Genomic DNA, 17,952 nt, shown 5'->3' with positions numbered 1-17,952 from the left:
GTTTTTTCCTCACCTTGCTCCGATACCATTTGATTCATTTACTAACTACATATTTACGAGCACCTACTATGTGCCAAATACTAACTAGATAAAGATTCTTAACATGAGCAGTCTTACATTCTAGGGAAAGGAGGAGAAACATATGATACATAATAAACATAATAAATAGGTAAATATATAAAATGTAGGAAGACATTAAGTGCTATGAAAAATGAAAATGCAGAACAGGGGAATGAGATGAGTAACATGGAAGGGAAGGAGCAAGTGACAATTTTCAAATATGGAGGTCTAGGTTGGCCTGTTCATAGCTCCCCATTCCGGTATGCTGTCCTTACATGTAATATACATAGGAACACACTTATAGATACAGACTACTTGTGGTTTTTTAAACAAAAATGATAATACTCTTTCAATTGTATTGATAACTTGCTTTTTTCCCCCTTAACAATGTATCCTGGACATAAAAAAAAAAAAAAGGGAGTCAGACACAAAAGAGAAGAAAGTGAATGATTCCATTTATATAAATCCCAGAACAAATAAAGCTAATTTGTGCTGAAAAAATTCAGAGAGTGGTCACTTCTGTGAACAGAGATTAAGTGGGACAGGGCACAAGAAAACTATGAGATAGCAAAATGTTTTAAATCTTAATCTGGATGATGATTACATAGGTGTATACATAAGTGGAATTTCATTGAACTTATTATTCACTGATTTTATTATAACTCAATAAAACAATTTTTAAAAATGATTGTGACATAGAATCCGAACTTTACTTGTATTATATAATTAAAAATTAAAATACCATATTTCATCAATATCAAGACAAAATTTTTTCCACATTTTAACATTTCTAAAGTCAGGATGTGCCTTAGAATCAATGGAATTTCAGAGTTCAATTGACACATTTTTTCTTTTTTAAAAGTATGTCAAATAATGTAAAATCAAATGATTTTCATTAAAAATTGGCAGCTTCTTTCTAAACATTTTTTTATTTTGAAAAATTCTTGTTAAACTCACCAGAACTCAATGTTTCTTGTAGAGTCACTGCTTTGGTAATGCTCTAAACTTATACTTAAGCTACTCAGTAGTCTAGGATTATCCCGATTTTAGATTTTATGTCCTATTAAATGCATTCTCTCTCTCTCTCCTTTTTTTTTTTAAGATGGAGTCTCACTCTGTCACCCAGGCTGGAGTGCAGTGGCACGATCTTGGCTCACTGCAACTTCCACCACCCCGGTTCAAGTGATTCTTCTGCCTCAGCCTCCCAAGTAGCTGGGATTACAGGTATGTGCCACCACACCCAGATAATTTTTGCATTTTTAGTAGAGACAGGGTTTCACCATATCGGCCAGGCTGGCTGGTAGCCAGGCTCCTGATCTCAAGTGATCCACCTGCCTTGGCCTCCCAAAGTGCCGGGATTACAGGGATGAGCCACCATACCCGGCCTGAAATGCATTCTTTCATAACTACATCTTTGAGTCATTGAAGTCAAATTAAAACGGCTCTCTGGCTGCAGCCCCACATTGTTCCAGCCCCTACAGCTGGAGCCTCGGCCTCCACTCATAGGCCCAGCCAGGTCCCAGCCTTAGGCCTCACCAAGCCAGAGGCAGGAGAACATGAGTGCTGCTATGGCATGGCCATTCAGTAGTTCTTCCGCCAATCCCACTCTCTTCCCTAATGACTGGTTTCACAGAATGGAGAAATGTATCAAGTGAAGTTTCTCTTTTCCCCAAGTTAGCGTGAATGATACTCTGTGTTGGCTCACTCCGCATCTATTCCCAACCTCATCATCCCATGTCATCCTCAGTTATGGAGGTTGGAAAGCCAAATGCTAGCTTTTCCAACTTCTCTCGGTACTTGTGGTATCCACGTGATACAATTCTGACCAGTGAGATACAGCTGGAAGTCGGGTTGTGAGGGTAAGGGGCAAAAGGATCTGGGAAATCTTTTGCTTTTTGCTATCCCACCTGCCAGTGTTTGGCCTTGAACTTAGATGTGATGGCTGAAGACAGAGAAGTTCTCTCGCAACTGTTAGCAAGGATAAAGAGCCACATGCCAAAAAGGGCAGAGTGGGAAAATACAAATAGCCTTGAAAATATAGTCAAGGATTTTACGAGTGCTAATGACATTGTGCCTACTTTTCTAGGAGTCTTTATCTTTTCGTGATCCATACTGAAATATTTATAGATTAAATGTAATGTTTACAACTTGCTTCAAAATAGCCCAGGGGGGCTAGTGGGAAAGTAGATGGAGGTATAGATGAAATAAGATCAGTAATTGTTGAAGCTGGATATAGATACGTAGGGGTTAACTATATTGTTTTCTCTACTTTTGTGCATGTTTCAAATTCTCCATAATAAAAAGACTAAAAAAATCAGTGATCAAGTTTAACATTACCAGCTGACTATCACAATGTTAACATCACTAGTGATAAGTGATAAGTCCTTCTGATATCAAGACCCCTGGCAATGAGTAGGGCACTCCACCCCAGTGGGATTCCCTGCCAACCCGCAACTCCAGTCTAATTATGAGAAATCACCAGACAAGCTCAAACTGAGGGACATTCTACAAAATACCTGAGCAGGAGTCCTCAAAAGTGTCAAGACCACGAAAATCAAGTGAAGATCAAGAAACTGTCACAGCCAAGACATGCCTATGGAAACATTAGAACGAATGGTACCCTGGATTAGATTCTGGAACAGGACAAGGATAAGAGAGGAAACATGGATGAAATCCCAGTAAAGTCTGTACTTTAGTTAATAGTAATGTACCAATATTAATTTCCACTTTTGACACATGTACCAAAGTTACATAAGATGTTAACATGAGAAAAAAATGGATGAAGGGTATGTGAGAGGCCTGTACTGTCTTTGCAACTTTCCTATGGATCTAAAGTTATTCCAAAATAAAAAGTTTGCTTGGAAAAAAAAAGTCTGAAAGAAAAGGAGAATTTGGGTTCCCAATGGCATTACTGAACCACTGAGCCAACATCAGCAACGGTCTACCCCAAGATTTCTTGTTATGTGAAAAAAAAAAACACATTTTTAAAAGCAAATGTCACTAAACTAGTCTGTTACTTGCAGCTGAATGAATATCAACTGATAAAATGTGTTTATCTTTATCTTATTTTTTTTCTGATGCAATTAGCTCTTAAAACCCACAGCTGAGAACAATGGCACCAAGTACCTAGCAGCAAATGGTACCCATTCCCTACCCTCAGGCTGTCCAGAGGTGTCATTTCAGCAGAACTCTCATAATTGACCACCACTCCACTCCAATCCCCTAGTTTCTATAAGGGAAAGGCAGGAAGTGAGGAAGAAAGCACGACCTCTTCCGGAACACGCCTAAAAGCAAACAATTAGTAAGACCCTTTAGTAACCAGTTCTACACAAAATCAACACCCCAAAACAACAGTTTTCTTTTCAACCTCAATTCATCTTCAATTATTTCTTTCCAACTTCAATCCATCTACTATAATGAATTAGTAAATATAATAGAAAACAAATCTCATTCAAATAGCAAAAAAAGGTGCAAAATACCTAGGAATAAACCAGGAAAAAAGTGCAAGAAATATAGGAATAAAACCATAAAACTTTATAGGACACAAAAGACTTGAATAAATGAAAAAAGTATTGTCATGTTTCTAGACATAAAGATGCTACATTGTAAAAATGTCAGTTCTTCCTAAATTAATCTATAACTTAAATCTCTTGCCAATCAAAGTTTCAATGTAAAACCTAAATCTCATAAACTATACAAAAATTAACTCCAAATGGATGATGTATCTTAATGTGAAACAAAGCAATAACAAATTTACAAGAAAACAGAAGTGAAAATCTTCATGATCAAAGAGTTCCTGGATACGACACCAAAAGTGCAATCCAACAAAGAAAAAATTGATAAACTAGACCTTATCAAAGTTGAAAACTTTGTTCTGGGAAAAACACTACTAAGGGTATGGAAAGACAAGTTAGCACTGTGAACGTATATTTGCAAATTGCATATCCAACAAACAGGACCAGCTACCTAATTTATGGGGCTCAGTACAAAATGGAAATGTGGGACCCCCTTGTTGAAAAATTATTAAGAATTTCAAGACTGCAACTGTAGAACATTGAACAAAGCTCTGGGTCCCTTTGAGTGTGGAGCTCTGTGCGGCTGCACAGGTCACACTCCCATGAAGATGCCCCTGCTCACAAAGGATTTGTATCCAGAATATATAAAGGACTCTCAAAGTTCAAAAGTAAAAAGACAAATAACCCCTTTTAATAATGGGCAAAGGATTTGAACAGACATTTTACCAAATGAAAACATGTTTAACATTATTAGCCATTAGAGAAATGCATATTAAAACCAACGTGAGACACGACTATACACTGCTTAAAATGATTAAAATAAAAATATACTGACCATATTGAGTGCTGTTAAGGATATCGAGGAGCTGGCACTCTTATACACCTCTGGGGGAATGCAAAATGGTATAGCTACTCTAAAAATGTTTTGCAGTTTCTTATGAAGTTATACCTATGCTTATCATTTAATCCAGCAACCCCACTCCTTGGAATTTACTCAAGAAAAATGAACTTGCATTCATACAAAAACCTGTACATGAATGTTTAAGACAGCTCTATTCATAATGATCCAATGCTGCAAAAACCTAGGTGTCCTTCAGCAGGAGAGAATGAATTAACTGTGGGACCTCCATAGAGTGCAATACTACTTACCAAAAAAAAAAAAAAAAATAGGAACTACAGATACAGTCAAGAACTTGGATGAATCTCGGGGCATTTTGCTGAGTGAAAGAACAGTCTCAGCCAGGTGCGGTGGCTCACCCCCGTAATCCCAGCACGATCTTGGCTCGCTGCAACCTCCGCCTCCCGGGTTCAAGCAATTCTCCTGCCTCAGCCTCCCAAGCAGCTGGGATTACAGGTGCCTGCCACCACACCTGGCTAATTTTTGTATTTTTGGTAGAGACAGAGTTTCACCATGTTGGCCAGGCTGGCCTCAAACTCCTGACCTCAGGTGATTCGCCCGCCTTGGCCTTCCAAAGTGCTGAGATTACAGGGGTAAGCCACATCGCCTGGCCTAGATATCTGTTTTTTAAAGTAAAGTTAAATTTTTACATCACGTTACATATAAAAATAAATTTTACCTGCATTAAACAACCAATTATATAAAACATTATAAAAGTATCCTCCAGATATATATGTGTGAGTGTATATGTGCATATGTGTGTGTGTGTTTGAGTGTAGAACACAGTGTTTGTTGGTGCATTGTTTGTAATAGCAAAAATAGAAAAAGAAGAGAAAGAAAGGAATGTTCATTGGAAGTTAATAACATATATTTATATTACAGAATAGATATATCAATATATGTTTGGACATGACAAGATTTTTGAGATGTAGAACAAAATGTACAGAATGATCTCTTTATTACTTTTTTTGTATGTGCATATTAAAACTGCATACAAATTGATCTGAAAGGTCATGCTCCAAACTGCTAAGAGTGGGACGAAGGGGAGAGAGGGAAAGGACATTCACTTTTTAACTCTATATGCTTATATACTTAATTTTTACAGTGTTATCACTGCATATAGCAAGGTATTATTTATTGCAAAAAAACCCTAAGTAACTTCCCCACCACATAATCAACACCAGAAAGAGGTCTGAATAAAGAGCCATGTCCGACTGGAGAAAGGCTCAGTGGAGTCTGTGAGAGGCTGTCACAAGAGAAGGGACATTTGTGCTGGGTCACTGCCAGATCCCTCTTGGAAAGCAGGGCATTTTGCTCAGACCTGTCCCTTTGCCATCCGAGGCTCCAGGTCCCCAGTTAAGAAGTAGTTGTCAAGGAATAAGAGGATTCTTCTAGCTAAGATTCAGAGTCAGTAAGTGCTTACCAATTTGCATTTTCCAATACTTTCTATTAAAAAAGAAAAGCAAAAAGCAAGACGGTGTTAAACTGTGAAAAGAATATTTTGTGCTTTCAAACATGAAGACCAATCATATTCAGTCTTACTAGCTGAGGCTTAGAGAGTGAATAACTAATAACTAGGTCCAATGAAATGCTTTGATAACCATTTCCTATGGGATTTATAAAAGCAAGCCATTAAAGAATATCAGCAGCAATAACTTACATATATGTATATGCTATATAATATATGTATGTATACAGTCATGCACCACATAATGTTTCAGTCAGCAATGGACCACATATACAATGGTGGTCCCATAAGATTATAATGGCACTGGCCGGGCACGGTGGCTCATGCCTGTAATCCCAGCACTTTGGGAGGCCGAGGCAGGTGGATCACAAAGTCAGGAGTTTAAGACCAGCCTGACCAACATAGTGAAACCCTGTCTCTACTAAAAATACAAAAAAAAAAAAAAAAAAAAAAAATTAGCCAGGCGTGGTGGTGCATGCCTGTAATCCCAGCTACTCAGGAGGCTGAGGCAGGAGAATCTCTTGAACCCGGGAGGCGGAGGTTACAGTGAGCTGAGATTGCACCACTGCACTCCAGCCTGGGCAACAGAGCCAGACTCCATCTCAGAAAAAAAAAAAAAGATTATAATGGCACTGACAAATCTGTATTGCCTAGTGACATTGTAGACCTTCTAGTGGGACAAGATGCGGAGATGGTAGACAGTGATATTAATGATCCTGTGTAGGGCTAGGCTAATGTGTGTGTTTATGTCTCAGTATATTCAACAAAAAAGTTTTAAAAGTCAAAAGAAATTAATTTTAAAAATAGAAAAAAGCTTAAAGAAAATATTTTTTTCAAAGCTATACAATGTGTTTTGTGTTTTAAGCTGTGCTATTACCAAATAGTAAAAACATTATAAAGCAAAAATGTTATGGTGAGTTAAGGTTAATTTATAACTGGAGAAAAATACGTTTTTATAAGTTTTATGTAGCATAAGTGTACAGTGTTTATAAAGTCTGCAATAGTATACAGTAATGTCCTAGGCCTTCATATTCATTCTTACTCACTCACTGACTCACCCAGGGCAACTTCCGATCCTGCAAGCTCCATTCATGTAAGTATCCTATATTGGTCTACCATTTTTAAATCTTTTATATCGTATTTTTACTGTACTGTTTCTATGTTTCGATATGTTTACATACATAAATATTTCCCATTGTGTTACAATTGCCTCCAGTATTCAGTATCATAACATGCACAGGTTTGTAGCCTAGGAGCAATAGGCTAGACCATATAGCCTAGGCATGTAGTAGGCTATACTATCTAGGTTTGTGTAAGTACATTCTATGATGTTTGCACAATGAAGAAATTGCCTAATGACATATTTATCAGAATGTAGCCCCATTGTTCAGTGATGCATGGTTGTATATGTATATATATACTTATACATATATAGTGTTTAGTGTTATGCTGATAGAGTGCTACTATATATAGTTTTTCCACTTACAAAACCCTTTGTCTTTCTCTGTTTCATGTTATAACAGTATATCCCAGATTGGATAATTTGTGAATAAAAGAAATTTATTTTTCACAGTTCTAGAGGCTGCGAAGTTTAATATCAAAGCACCAGCATCTACTGAAAATCTTCTTGCTGGTCATTCCATTGTGGAAGACAGAAGTGGAGGAAATCAGGAGAGAAGAAGGGAAGAAGATGCCCAACTTATCTCATTCTTTTATTAGGAACCCACTCTTGCAATAACAGTGTGAATCCATTCATGAAGGAAGGGCCCTCGTGTCCTAATCACCTCTTAAATATCCCACTTCTCAATCCTGTTGCATTGGGAATTAAGTTTCCAATACATGAACTTTGGAGGACACAGTCAAATCACAGCACCCTTATACACAATTTTTTATTTGATCTGTAAAGCAGGACAGGTGTTACAATTCTGACCTTACATATAGGGCATTAGAAGCTTGGAGAGTTTCATGATTTAGCAATTCTCTCACCAGGTCTCATGGCTGTCCCAGGTGGGTGGCTAGGCATCTCACCACCAGAAGATACATGTCCCAGAACACATGAGAAAGAACCTTGAAGCTTATTTAGAAAAACTCATAGAAAAGACCATCTCATCTCAGCAATGGGAAGAAAAAGTTTGAAAAACATGATTCTAAAAATATTTATTTAGTGATTATATAAATATAACATATATATTTATACATACACATAAAAACTTTTTGTTAGAATTATTGAAGCCTAAAATAATAAGAATGGAATTTAAAATTACTTCAACAGACTAACCAATAATACTCTTAAGGTAAATAAGTCTTGCCTTGTGTTTTAAAGTTATTCTCAGTCACTTTAATTTTACCTGTAGACCCAAGGAGGAAATTCCTTTAGCTGTGCTCCTAATTTTAAAAGTCCTTTAATATTGCTTGGGTAAATTGGAGCTATATTTGGAAGTCATGGTGAGTTAATTATCACAAGGTTGTTGGGTAAAATTATCCTCTTAGGAAAAGTTAGTTTACCACTTTGAGGGAGCTAACACAGCTTTCTACAAAAATAACAATAAGAAAATAAATTTAATGTAACACGTATAGTTTTTCATAAAAATATTTGTAATTTCAAGGTTATAAGCGAGCAGTCCTTGGAATTAGTAAAATATATTTTTCAACATTACGGGACATTTTTTGGCTTATCTTAAAGAAAAGACTTAGAAAGAAATTAAACTTCAGGTGAGGCAATACAGAGTAAGTATCACAATGGAGGGGGCAGCAGAAGCTGTCAAAAGTTAAGCAACGTGGTTAAGAGCACACAGCAGCAAGTTTCAGAACCAAGATTTGAACTCCGCAGATCCATCTGTATCCAGAGCATGGTTGCTCATCAGAGAACATGAAAATAAATGCCTCAGAGTGGGATCTAATTTTTTTTTTTTTTTGAGATGGAGTGTTGCTGTGTCGCCCAGGCTGGAATGCAGTGGCACAATCTTGGCTCACTGCAATCTCCGCCTCCCGGACTCAAGTGATTCTCCTGCTTTGGCCTCTGGAGTAGCTGGGACTATAGGCGCATGCCACCAAGTCCGGCTAATTTTTGTATTTTTACTAGAGACTGAGTTTCACCATATTGGTCAGGCTGGTCTTGAACTCCTAACCTTGTGATCTGCCTGCCTCGGCCTCCCAAAATGCTGGGATTACAGGCATGAGCCACCACACCTGGTGGGATCTAATATTTTTAAAGTAGTAATTCATGTGTTTAACTTTGTATTTCCTTCCCCAGCATTCCATTTAAGAAATATTTATTGTGTCCACCAGCACCAGGAAATATCCTCAGTGCCGGTCAGATGTGGTGGTAAATGAGATTTCCTTGACTTATGTTCTAGTGAGGAGGGAAGACAACAAATTCACAAATAAGCAAACAGATAAATAAAGAAAAACATTGGAAAGGGCTCTGTCGAGTACTAAAGAGGATAAAGAGGGACTGTAGTTATTGTCTTCCCTGCTCTCATTTCTCATCTGTGTTGTGAGCTCTTTGAGAGAAGGAACACTTCAGCATTCTCTGTTTTGTCTTACACCACAATTTGCATGTAGTAGAATCAATGCATCAATGACACACTATTTAAAGAGCAAAGTACACTATCTGACAACTTGCTATTTGAATATACATGATGGTCTTTTGGAAATCGTAGTCTGCTGTAGCTTTAGTTTATTCTACCTATATTTTGAAGGCGAAATGCAGAAGAATTTTCTTCCTTTATTCTGTAGAGTATAAGAACTCATATTGTCCTCCCTGTAGTCAAGAAGATCAGAAAACCCCAAAGAGCTCAACGTGGCAAGTGCTCCTGATAGAACAAAAAAATGCAGGCCGGGCGGGGTGGCTCACGTCTGTAATCCCAGCACTTTGGAGGCCAAGTTGGGTGGATCCTCTGAGGTCAGGAGTTTGAGACCAGGCTGGCCAACATGGTGAAACCCTGTCTCTAGTAATAATACAAATAATACAGGTGGCGGGCACCTGTAAATCCCAGGTACTCAGGAGGCTGAGGCAGGAGAACTGCTTGAACCCAGGAGGTGGAGGTTGCAATGAGCCGAGATCATGCCACTGCATTCCAGCCTGGCCAACAAGAGTGAAACTCTGTCAAAAAGACAAAAAAAAAAGCAAAGTTTCCTTTAATTTGGTGAGGGCATTTAGGTTCCTAAACGCTGACTTTTTGCTTGTTTTTCAAAACACTCTCATAAGCCAAATCACTAGTTGGAGCTGCTAGATGAACCACAAGTGCATCATTTGTTAAATAATTGATGTCTTGCAATAAATGGCACCTTCAAAGGGAATATTTATCTTCCAAAGGACTTGTATCTAATTTCTATAAAAGTCAGCAGACACTTAAAAATATAGTTGCACAATACGTGGGCCTCACAAAGTGCATTTCTTTCTTTCATTCAACAAATAGTTTCTAGTCCAGACCATCTGTCAGGCACTAAGACAGGCCTTTGAGGTATAATGGTGAGCAAAATTGGACCCTATCTTTGACCTCATGGAGTTTACCAGATAATGGTACTTTTTCCATAAAGTTTTCTGAATTCCACTCCATTTCTTCTGAATCAGAGTCCTTAGGGAGGTGATTCTCAAATTTTAGTGCATTCCAAAATCACAGACTGTGGGGCCCTACCCCCAGAGTTTCTGATTGTGTTGGTTGTAGGTAGGGCTTGGTAAGTTGCATTTCTAAGAAATTCTCAGGTGATACTGATGCTGCTGGTCCAGGGATCACACTTTGTGAACCACTGGCCTGGGAAATAGAACCCAAGCATCTGCAAGTGATTCTGATGTGTGTTCAGGGTTGAGAACCTCTGGAATACCAGGTTCCCATCAGTATGCTGGTTGCAGTTGAGGCAGGGAATTTCAAAATAAGCAGAAGTCCAGTCCCTGCTTCCAAGAAACCTACACTGAGAAAGGAGAGATGAAACACAAAGTTGAAATGTTATGAATAATTGAAGCAGCTTGCTGGGTGTTATTATTATATGGACACAAAGACTTCAGAAATGTGGAGTCTCAGTGGGGATTGTAATGGGTGGAAAAATCTGCTGGTTCTTGAAAAGTGAGCAGCTTTTGGGCTGGGAAAATATGAAGTTATTAAGAAACAATTAACCTGCAGTTGATTTCCTTCAAATATGGTTTGGGAAACAAGCTCATGTACTAGTAGGAGTGCTTGTGACTTTGTCACTTTATCAGTCACGGTTCTCCAGAGAAACAGAAACAACTGAATATATGTGTGTGTGTGTATATCTCTATCTCTGTCTCTATCTCTATCTCTATCTATATCTCCTTGGCTCAGTCAATTTGATGCATTAAATTAATCATCACAGTCACCAAGATAAATTATAGTCACCAAGATAGATATTCATATCATATTTCAGTAGTTGTAAATATTTTTTTTTTTTTTGATAGAGCCTTGCTCTGTTGCCTAGGCTGGAGTACAGTGGCACGATCTCGGCTCACTGCAGCCTCTGCCTCCTGAGTTTAAGTGATTCTCCTGCCTCAGCCTCCCAAGTAGCTGAGATTACAGGTGCCCACCACCATGCCTGGCTAATTTTTGTATTTTTAGTAAATAAAGGATTTTACCATGTTGGCCAGGCTGATCTTGAACTCCTGACCTCAAGTGATTCACCCGCCTTGGCTTCCCAAAGTGCTGGGATTACAGGCGTGCCCAGCCAGTGGTTGTAGATATTTAAAAATATTATTTATAGGCATCAACACTTTGAAACTATAATACAGTCATGCACCACGCAATGGCACTTCAGTCAGCTGATAAAAACTTTCTGTTCCTAAGTTTTTGCCCGTGGGACCTGAGTAGCTCAGCCAACATCACAAGATTCAATTGAAGATAATTTCCAGAAATTCAGTTTCTTTATTTCATTTATTGATTCTCCTGAATGCCAAGTTAGAATTGTTTGCTTTAGTAAGATCTTAGCAGGGAGCACTTATCTATCTAAACACCCAGCTACCCCCTGATGAGTCTGACTCATCCAAGAACAGTAAGTAGCTCCGCCGTTCCTGCCTTTCTCCTAATTGCAAAGGGCACTTTTAGTTAAGTACATGCATGAATGCTAGGCACACATAAACACACAGTGCACCCACATGTACACACGCCAGCATCTGATCTTTGTTTCATCCATTCTTCCCATAATTTTTACTTCAAAGACTGTTCAAGATTGGCCAGCTAATATTTTCCTACAAGGATATATCTTCGGGGTTTCCAATGATCATTTTTGTTCTTATTGCTCAAAGAGGAAATAATTTAGAACATTAAGCTAGAGTCTTCCACAGGGCAATCAAAACAAAGCAAATGCCTGTGTTCATGAAGGTTTATAAAAGGGACAAAGGATGAGAAAATCCACGAAAACGTCTGCCATCATGTTTTTCAAATAGACCAGAAGAACAACTGGGTCTCCAGCATTTGGCTTCCTGAAGCTTGGCCTTTGGCCGCATTCCTTTTGAAGCGTTTCTTGAGACATGCCATGAGACATGCCCAGTAGCAGCTTCTGCACAGGACTAGTACTTTGGATGACATTACCATCCTTTCCTTCAAAAAAAAAAAAAAATTCTTCCTCAAGATCTAAAAATACTCTTCAGCCTTGGAACACAGCCTTGTTTTAATCAACTCCTGTCCACTGGACCAGTTGCTTGACCTGGGACAAGCCAAAACCACAAAGAAAAAGCAGCAGTTTTGAGGAAGTTGATCCACATTTGGGTTTCTTTAAAATGTCCAGCTCACAGAATAGCAAAAATCTTTCCTCCCTCAACCATGAGAATTCCATTCCCACCCTAATTCATACTTCTATTTTTCTTTTCTCTTTTGAGATTTGGGTTTGCATTTGTTTGTTTGTTTGTGGGGGCATAATTTTGGCAGGACAAGATGAAAATTATTTTAATCCAGTTTTTATTCTTGCAACTGAGAGAAGGAAAACAGAGTTGGGTTAATTGAATAGTTTTTCCATTCCTAAAAATTGACTTTAAAAAGCATCATAGTCAAGTAAAATTAAAATTCCTCAAAAAATGCTGGTAGATTTTATTTTAACGTAAGCATGAGATAATTTTGGTCCTCAATGATACAGCATTCTAAATTCATGGAAGTGTTGTTTTGGCTAATAGCCCCATATTTAGGGGTTAACTTTTAATTTTAATTTTTGTAGAGATGGGGGTCTCATTATGTTGCCCAGGCTGGTCTTGAACTCCTGGACTCAAACAATCCTCCCACCTTGGTCTCCCAGAGTGCTGGGATTACAGATGTCAGTCACCATGCCCAAGCCAAGAGGGTTAAATATTTTATTCGAGTCAAACCCTGGTGCCAAGCATTCAAGGCTCGTTGTTGTCACAAGCTGAGTGGGCTTGGCAGGGCAGGAAAAACAACCCATAACTGTTTCCAGCTTCTACAGGCATCAGCAGGAGGAAGGACGTTGGTCACAGAAGTAGGAGAGGGGTTAAGTGCCCTGACTAATAGGATCAAGTATGGTCAAGGGTGGGAGATCATGAGCAAAAGGAGGCCAAAGGAGGAGGCCAAAGTGGCCGTGTGGATATGGGGGATGGAAAACTAATCTGAGAGTGTAGAACCGAGTGAAAAATAAGGAAAGAGGCGGTCTGTGGTCTGAGAACAAAGATAAAAAGAAGCTGCTCTGGTCAGCCTCATTTGGAGTTCTGGGCCAGAACATTCCTTCTTAATGAGTGAGGCCTGACAACAGCTTCTGATGCATCTGGCTCCAACTGTCTCCCTAGACTTCTTCCTTACACTTATGTTAGACTCCAGTCAGACAAGACTGCTCTCTCCTCCTCAAACAGACTTCAACCTTTCTTCCTCCCACCTCAGTTCTTTCAGTTTCTGTTCTTGCACCTAGAACTTCTTTCTTCCTGGATCTCCATCTCTTAAATCCTACCCATTCCTTCATGGACCATCTCAGATGACACTTCTACGAGGCCTTCCCTGATCCTTCAACAAAACGCTACTTCTTCATTAAAGAAATCTGCATATACTCTCACAGTCAGTGTGCTAATTTTGAAGAGACTGAGCCAACAGGATAGCAAAGGGTTTGTGGGGAATGCCCTCTCCTTTGGAGATTTACACTTAACATTTTCTACATCCTGGAATAACTATTGGCATATTTATCATTTTATCTTCCTCACATATTGTAAGAAGCCTGAGTAAGGCTAGCAGTTTATGAATGCACATCCTAATAGTCAACCTAAAGGCGTTAGAGCAATTCTGGAGTGAACAGCACTCAGGGTTAAATATATTAGGCATTAAAATCAATGGAGAATGGGGCAAGAAATCTTTGAGCTCCGCCCTGATTAGGTAAGCCGTATAATACCCCTTTAGATCATGCTTTCTTAGAAAAGAAAGAAGAGAAGAGAATTTATCTGTGCTATCCGTACTTCAGAGCTGTTGAAAGAGGCTCACTTTACAGGCTATAAAATGCCAGGTAAGTAGTGGCATTATCAGAATAATGCTTATTCCTTTGTCATCCAACCAGCACATATTGATGCCTAATATTTGACAGGCATGAGGACTATAGAGTTTATATACATACTGATTGTGCCTCTTAATTGCATAATCAAATTAACCTAATGAAAGATGGTAAGCGAATGTTGAAATGTGCAGAAATGAATGCATTTTTTTCTATACTCACTAGTAAGAAATCATTTCTCTTAACTTTCATTCTTTTGTCGTGCTTTTTCCAAATTTCTAGAATATCCATGTACCAATTTTACTTTTGTGGATAGAGAAACAAACAAACGTTAATTTAGTCTTAAGGGAGTTAGTTTTGCTTCTCCCAAATTTTTCCATGAAGGATCACCAAACTCTCTTATTTACATGCAGATTATGTGCTTTGTGCTGGTGGAACTGCTGAGAGCTAGGCCCATCTTCCTCTCTCCTAAGCACTTAATAGAATGCTTTACATACAACAAGTCTTTGGATTCTTGGATTTTGATATAGCACCTCTCCAGCAATTTCCTGTACAATTCTACCCATAAGTGCAAACAGATACAAATTTTCCTTTTTCCACTTATTTCAAATTAGAACTAAATAATGTATTCTTTGAAAGCTAAATCTGGAACTAAAAAGAGTAATGTAATATATGATAAAAATTATATTTGTAATTTATATATAAATATATTTAAATAAGTACATAAATTTGAATATATGTATATATTTTTATTCAAATTATAAATGCTCTGAATTATGTCTCTCAATAACTTCAAATTATGAGCTCTCCTACAGGCCTCTTACTAGCCAATTTTTTTCTTTATAAAGCAAATTTTCAGAAAGTTCTATGACTAGACATGTGGAAGTAGAGCTCTCTATCGATGGGGCTTTATACATGTGGGTTACTGGTGCAAAGGTACCAAGTTTGAAACAGAAAACCAATGCATTCCTAGAAAACAATATCAACACTCATTAACAATGTGGATTGATGGGCCTGGAGTTTAGTCCATGGAAAAAAGACAGAAGCGGTCACTGGGAAACTTTCATCTTGAGTCCTGACTCTTCTAGGGCTTAATCTGGTATCTCTTTAATTATTCTTTTAATCCCATCTGTTCTTTTCTTCCAATGTTTAGGGGGGATCCTGTTTTGACAAATCATCACTTTTAATTTTTAAAGCAATAATACATGCACCCAGCATAAAATTTTGAAAATACAAAAATGGTATGGTATGAAACGTCAGTCTCCCCTCCACCAAGTTACCTAACATTCAGTTCCCCTCTCCAAAGATCACCTGTTAACCAATTTCTTCATCAGTTATCTACTTCCACCACCAACTTCCTAGCCTGGGCCCTCATTTCTTCATATCTTTCTTTTTTTTTTTTTTTTTTTTTTTGAGACGGATCTTGCTCTGTCACCAGGCTGGAGTGCAATGGTGCCATCTTGGTTCACTGCAACCTCCACCCCCCGGGTTCAAAAGTGATTCTCAGAGAAGATATTTATGCAGCCAAAAAACACATGAAAAAATGCTCATCATCACTGGCCATCAGAGAAATGCAAATCAAAACCACAATGAGATACCATCTCACACCAGTTAGAATGGCGATCATTAAAAAGTCGGGAAACAACAGGTGCTGGAAAGGATGTGGAGAAATAGGAACACTTTTACACTGTTGGTGGGACTGTAAACTAGTTCAACCATTGTGGAAGTCAGTGTGGCGATTCCTCAGGGATCTAGAACTAGAAATACTATTTGACCCAGCCATCCCATTACTGGGTATATACCCAAAGGATTATAAGTCATGCTGCTATAAAGACACATGCACACGTATGTTTACTGCAGCACTATTCACAGTAGCAAAGACTTGGAATCAACCCAAATGTCCAACAACGATAGACTGGATTAAGAAAATGTGGCACATATACACCATGGAATTCTATGCAGCCATAAAAAATGTAGAGTTCATGTCCTTTGTAGGGACATGGATGAAACTGGAGACCATCATTCTCAGCAAACTATCGCAAGGACAAACAACCAAACACCGCATGTTCTCACTCATAGGTGGGAACTGAGCAATGAGAACACATGGACACAGGAAGGGGAACATCACACTCCAGGGACTGTTGTGGGGTGGGGGGAGTGGGGAGGGATAGCATTAGAAGATATACCTAATGCTAAATGACGAGTTAATGGGTGCAGCACACCAGCATGGCACATGTATACATATGTAACAAACCTGCACATTGTGCACATGTACCCTAAAACTTAAAGTATAATAATAATAAATTTAAAAAAAAAGTGATTCTCCTGCCTCAGCCTTCCGAATAGCTGGGATTACAGGCACCAGCGATCACACCCGGCTCATTTTTGTATTTTTAGTAGAGACGGGGTTTCACCATGTTGGCCAGCCTGGTCTCAAACTCCTGACCTCAGGTGATCCACCCGTCTCATTCTCCCAAAGTGCTGGGATTACACGTGTGAGCCACCATGCCCAGCCTCTTCTTACACCACACCTTTCTTAATGTAACAGCTAACACCAGTTTGTCTCTCTGTGCGGGCCAAACTGCCTTTTCTCTATCTGATGGAATAATTGAGAAAATGTCTGAATAAGAGCTGAGCTGGATTTTGATATAATTAGACAATAATATGAAAGAGAGGAGGGCATTCCATGGTGGCAGTGGGGAGTTTACCCGAGAGCCTGCCGTATAGTCATGCTGTGCAAATGTTTATTGAGTAACTGAAATGATCAAGGGAGCATGTCTTGTTATAGAGATCAGAAAGAAAACTAGTTTCACTTCTGCAGAGACTTCAGAATAAGAACTAACAAACTGTGGGGGGCAATAGTAATCACAATTGCTAATATCAGTTGAATGAGTGATTGGGTACCAGGCACTGTTTTTCAGCTTCTAAGCACTTTCGTGTCTTGTTCACTCCTCACAAACCCCTATGAGGTAGCACTTATCCCTTTTATAGAGCAGGAAGCTGAGTCTTGAGAAGGTTTAGTAAATTTCCAAGGATATCCAGCTGGTATGTAGCCAAAAGTTAAATCCAGGTCCCAATTTCAGTTACTGGGAACAAGAATGATTAGGATAAAGAAACCCAGGGCATCTGAGAATTTATAAACTAGAATTTCAGAGCACTTTCTACATGTCAGCACTATCCTCAGTGTTGATGAGGATCAAGTAGATGCAGAAAATATGGATCCTTTTCTGCAAAGGATTTACACACTGTAACTTTTAAAGGCCGCCGTCACGTTGTTCTGAAGGTGACTTGAGCCATCTATTAGTGCTCTTCCGATTTCTCAGATTGTAACCTTCCTGAAGACCAGATCAGTGGCTGCTACTCTCTCTGAATCTCCTTGCATGGCATAGACAATGCAAGGAGATTCAGAGAGAGTATCAGCACTCTTAAATTAGCTCATCCCCAAGCTGTCACTACACCAAAGTGTGACAGATATTCCCAGGTGTGAGCAATGCAAAGTAGAAAGCCTCTGACTTATTGCAGCAGTGGTAAAAATACAATGAAATCAAGAAAAGGACACAAAGTGAATGTATGTCTTTGACCTG

Source organism: Pongo abelii, chromosome 19 (assembly GCF_028885655.2).
Source record: "Pongo abelii isolate AG06213 chromosome 19, NHGRI_mPonAbe1-v2.0_pri, whole genome shotgun sequence".
Classification (NCBI taxonomy): Eukaryota; Metazoa; Chordata; class Mammalia; order Primates; family Hominidae; genus Pongo; species Pongo abelii.
Note: the sequence above shows the minus strand (reverse complement) of the source record.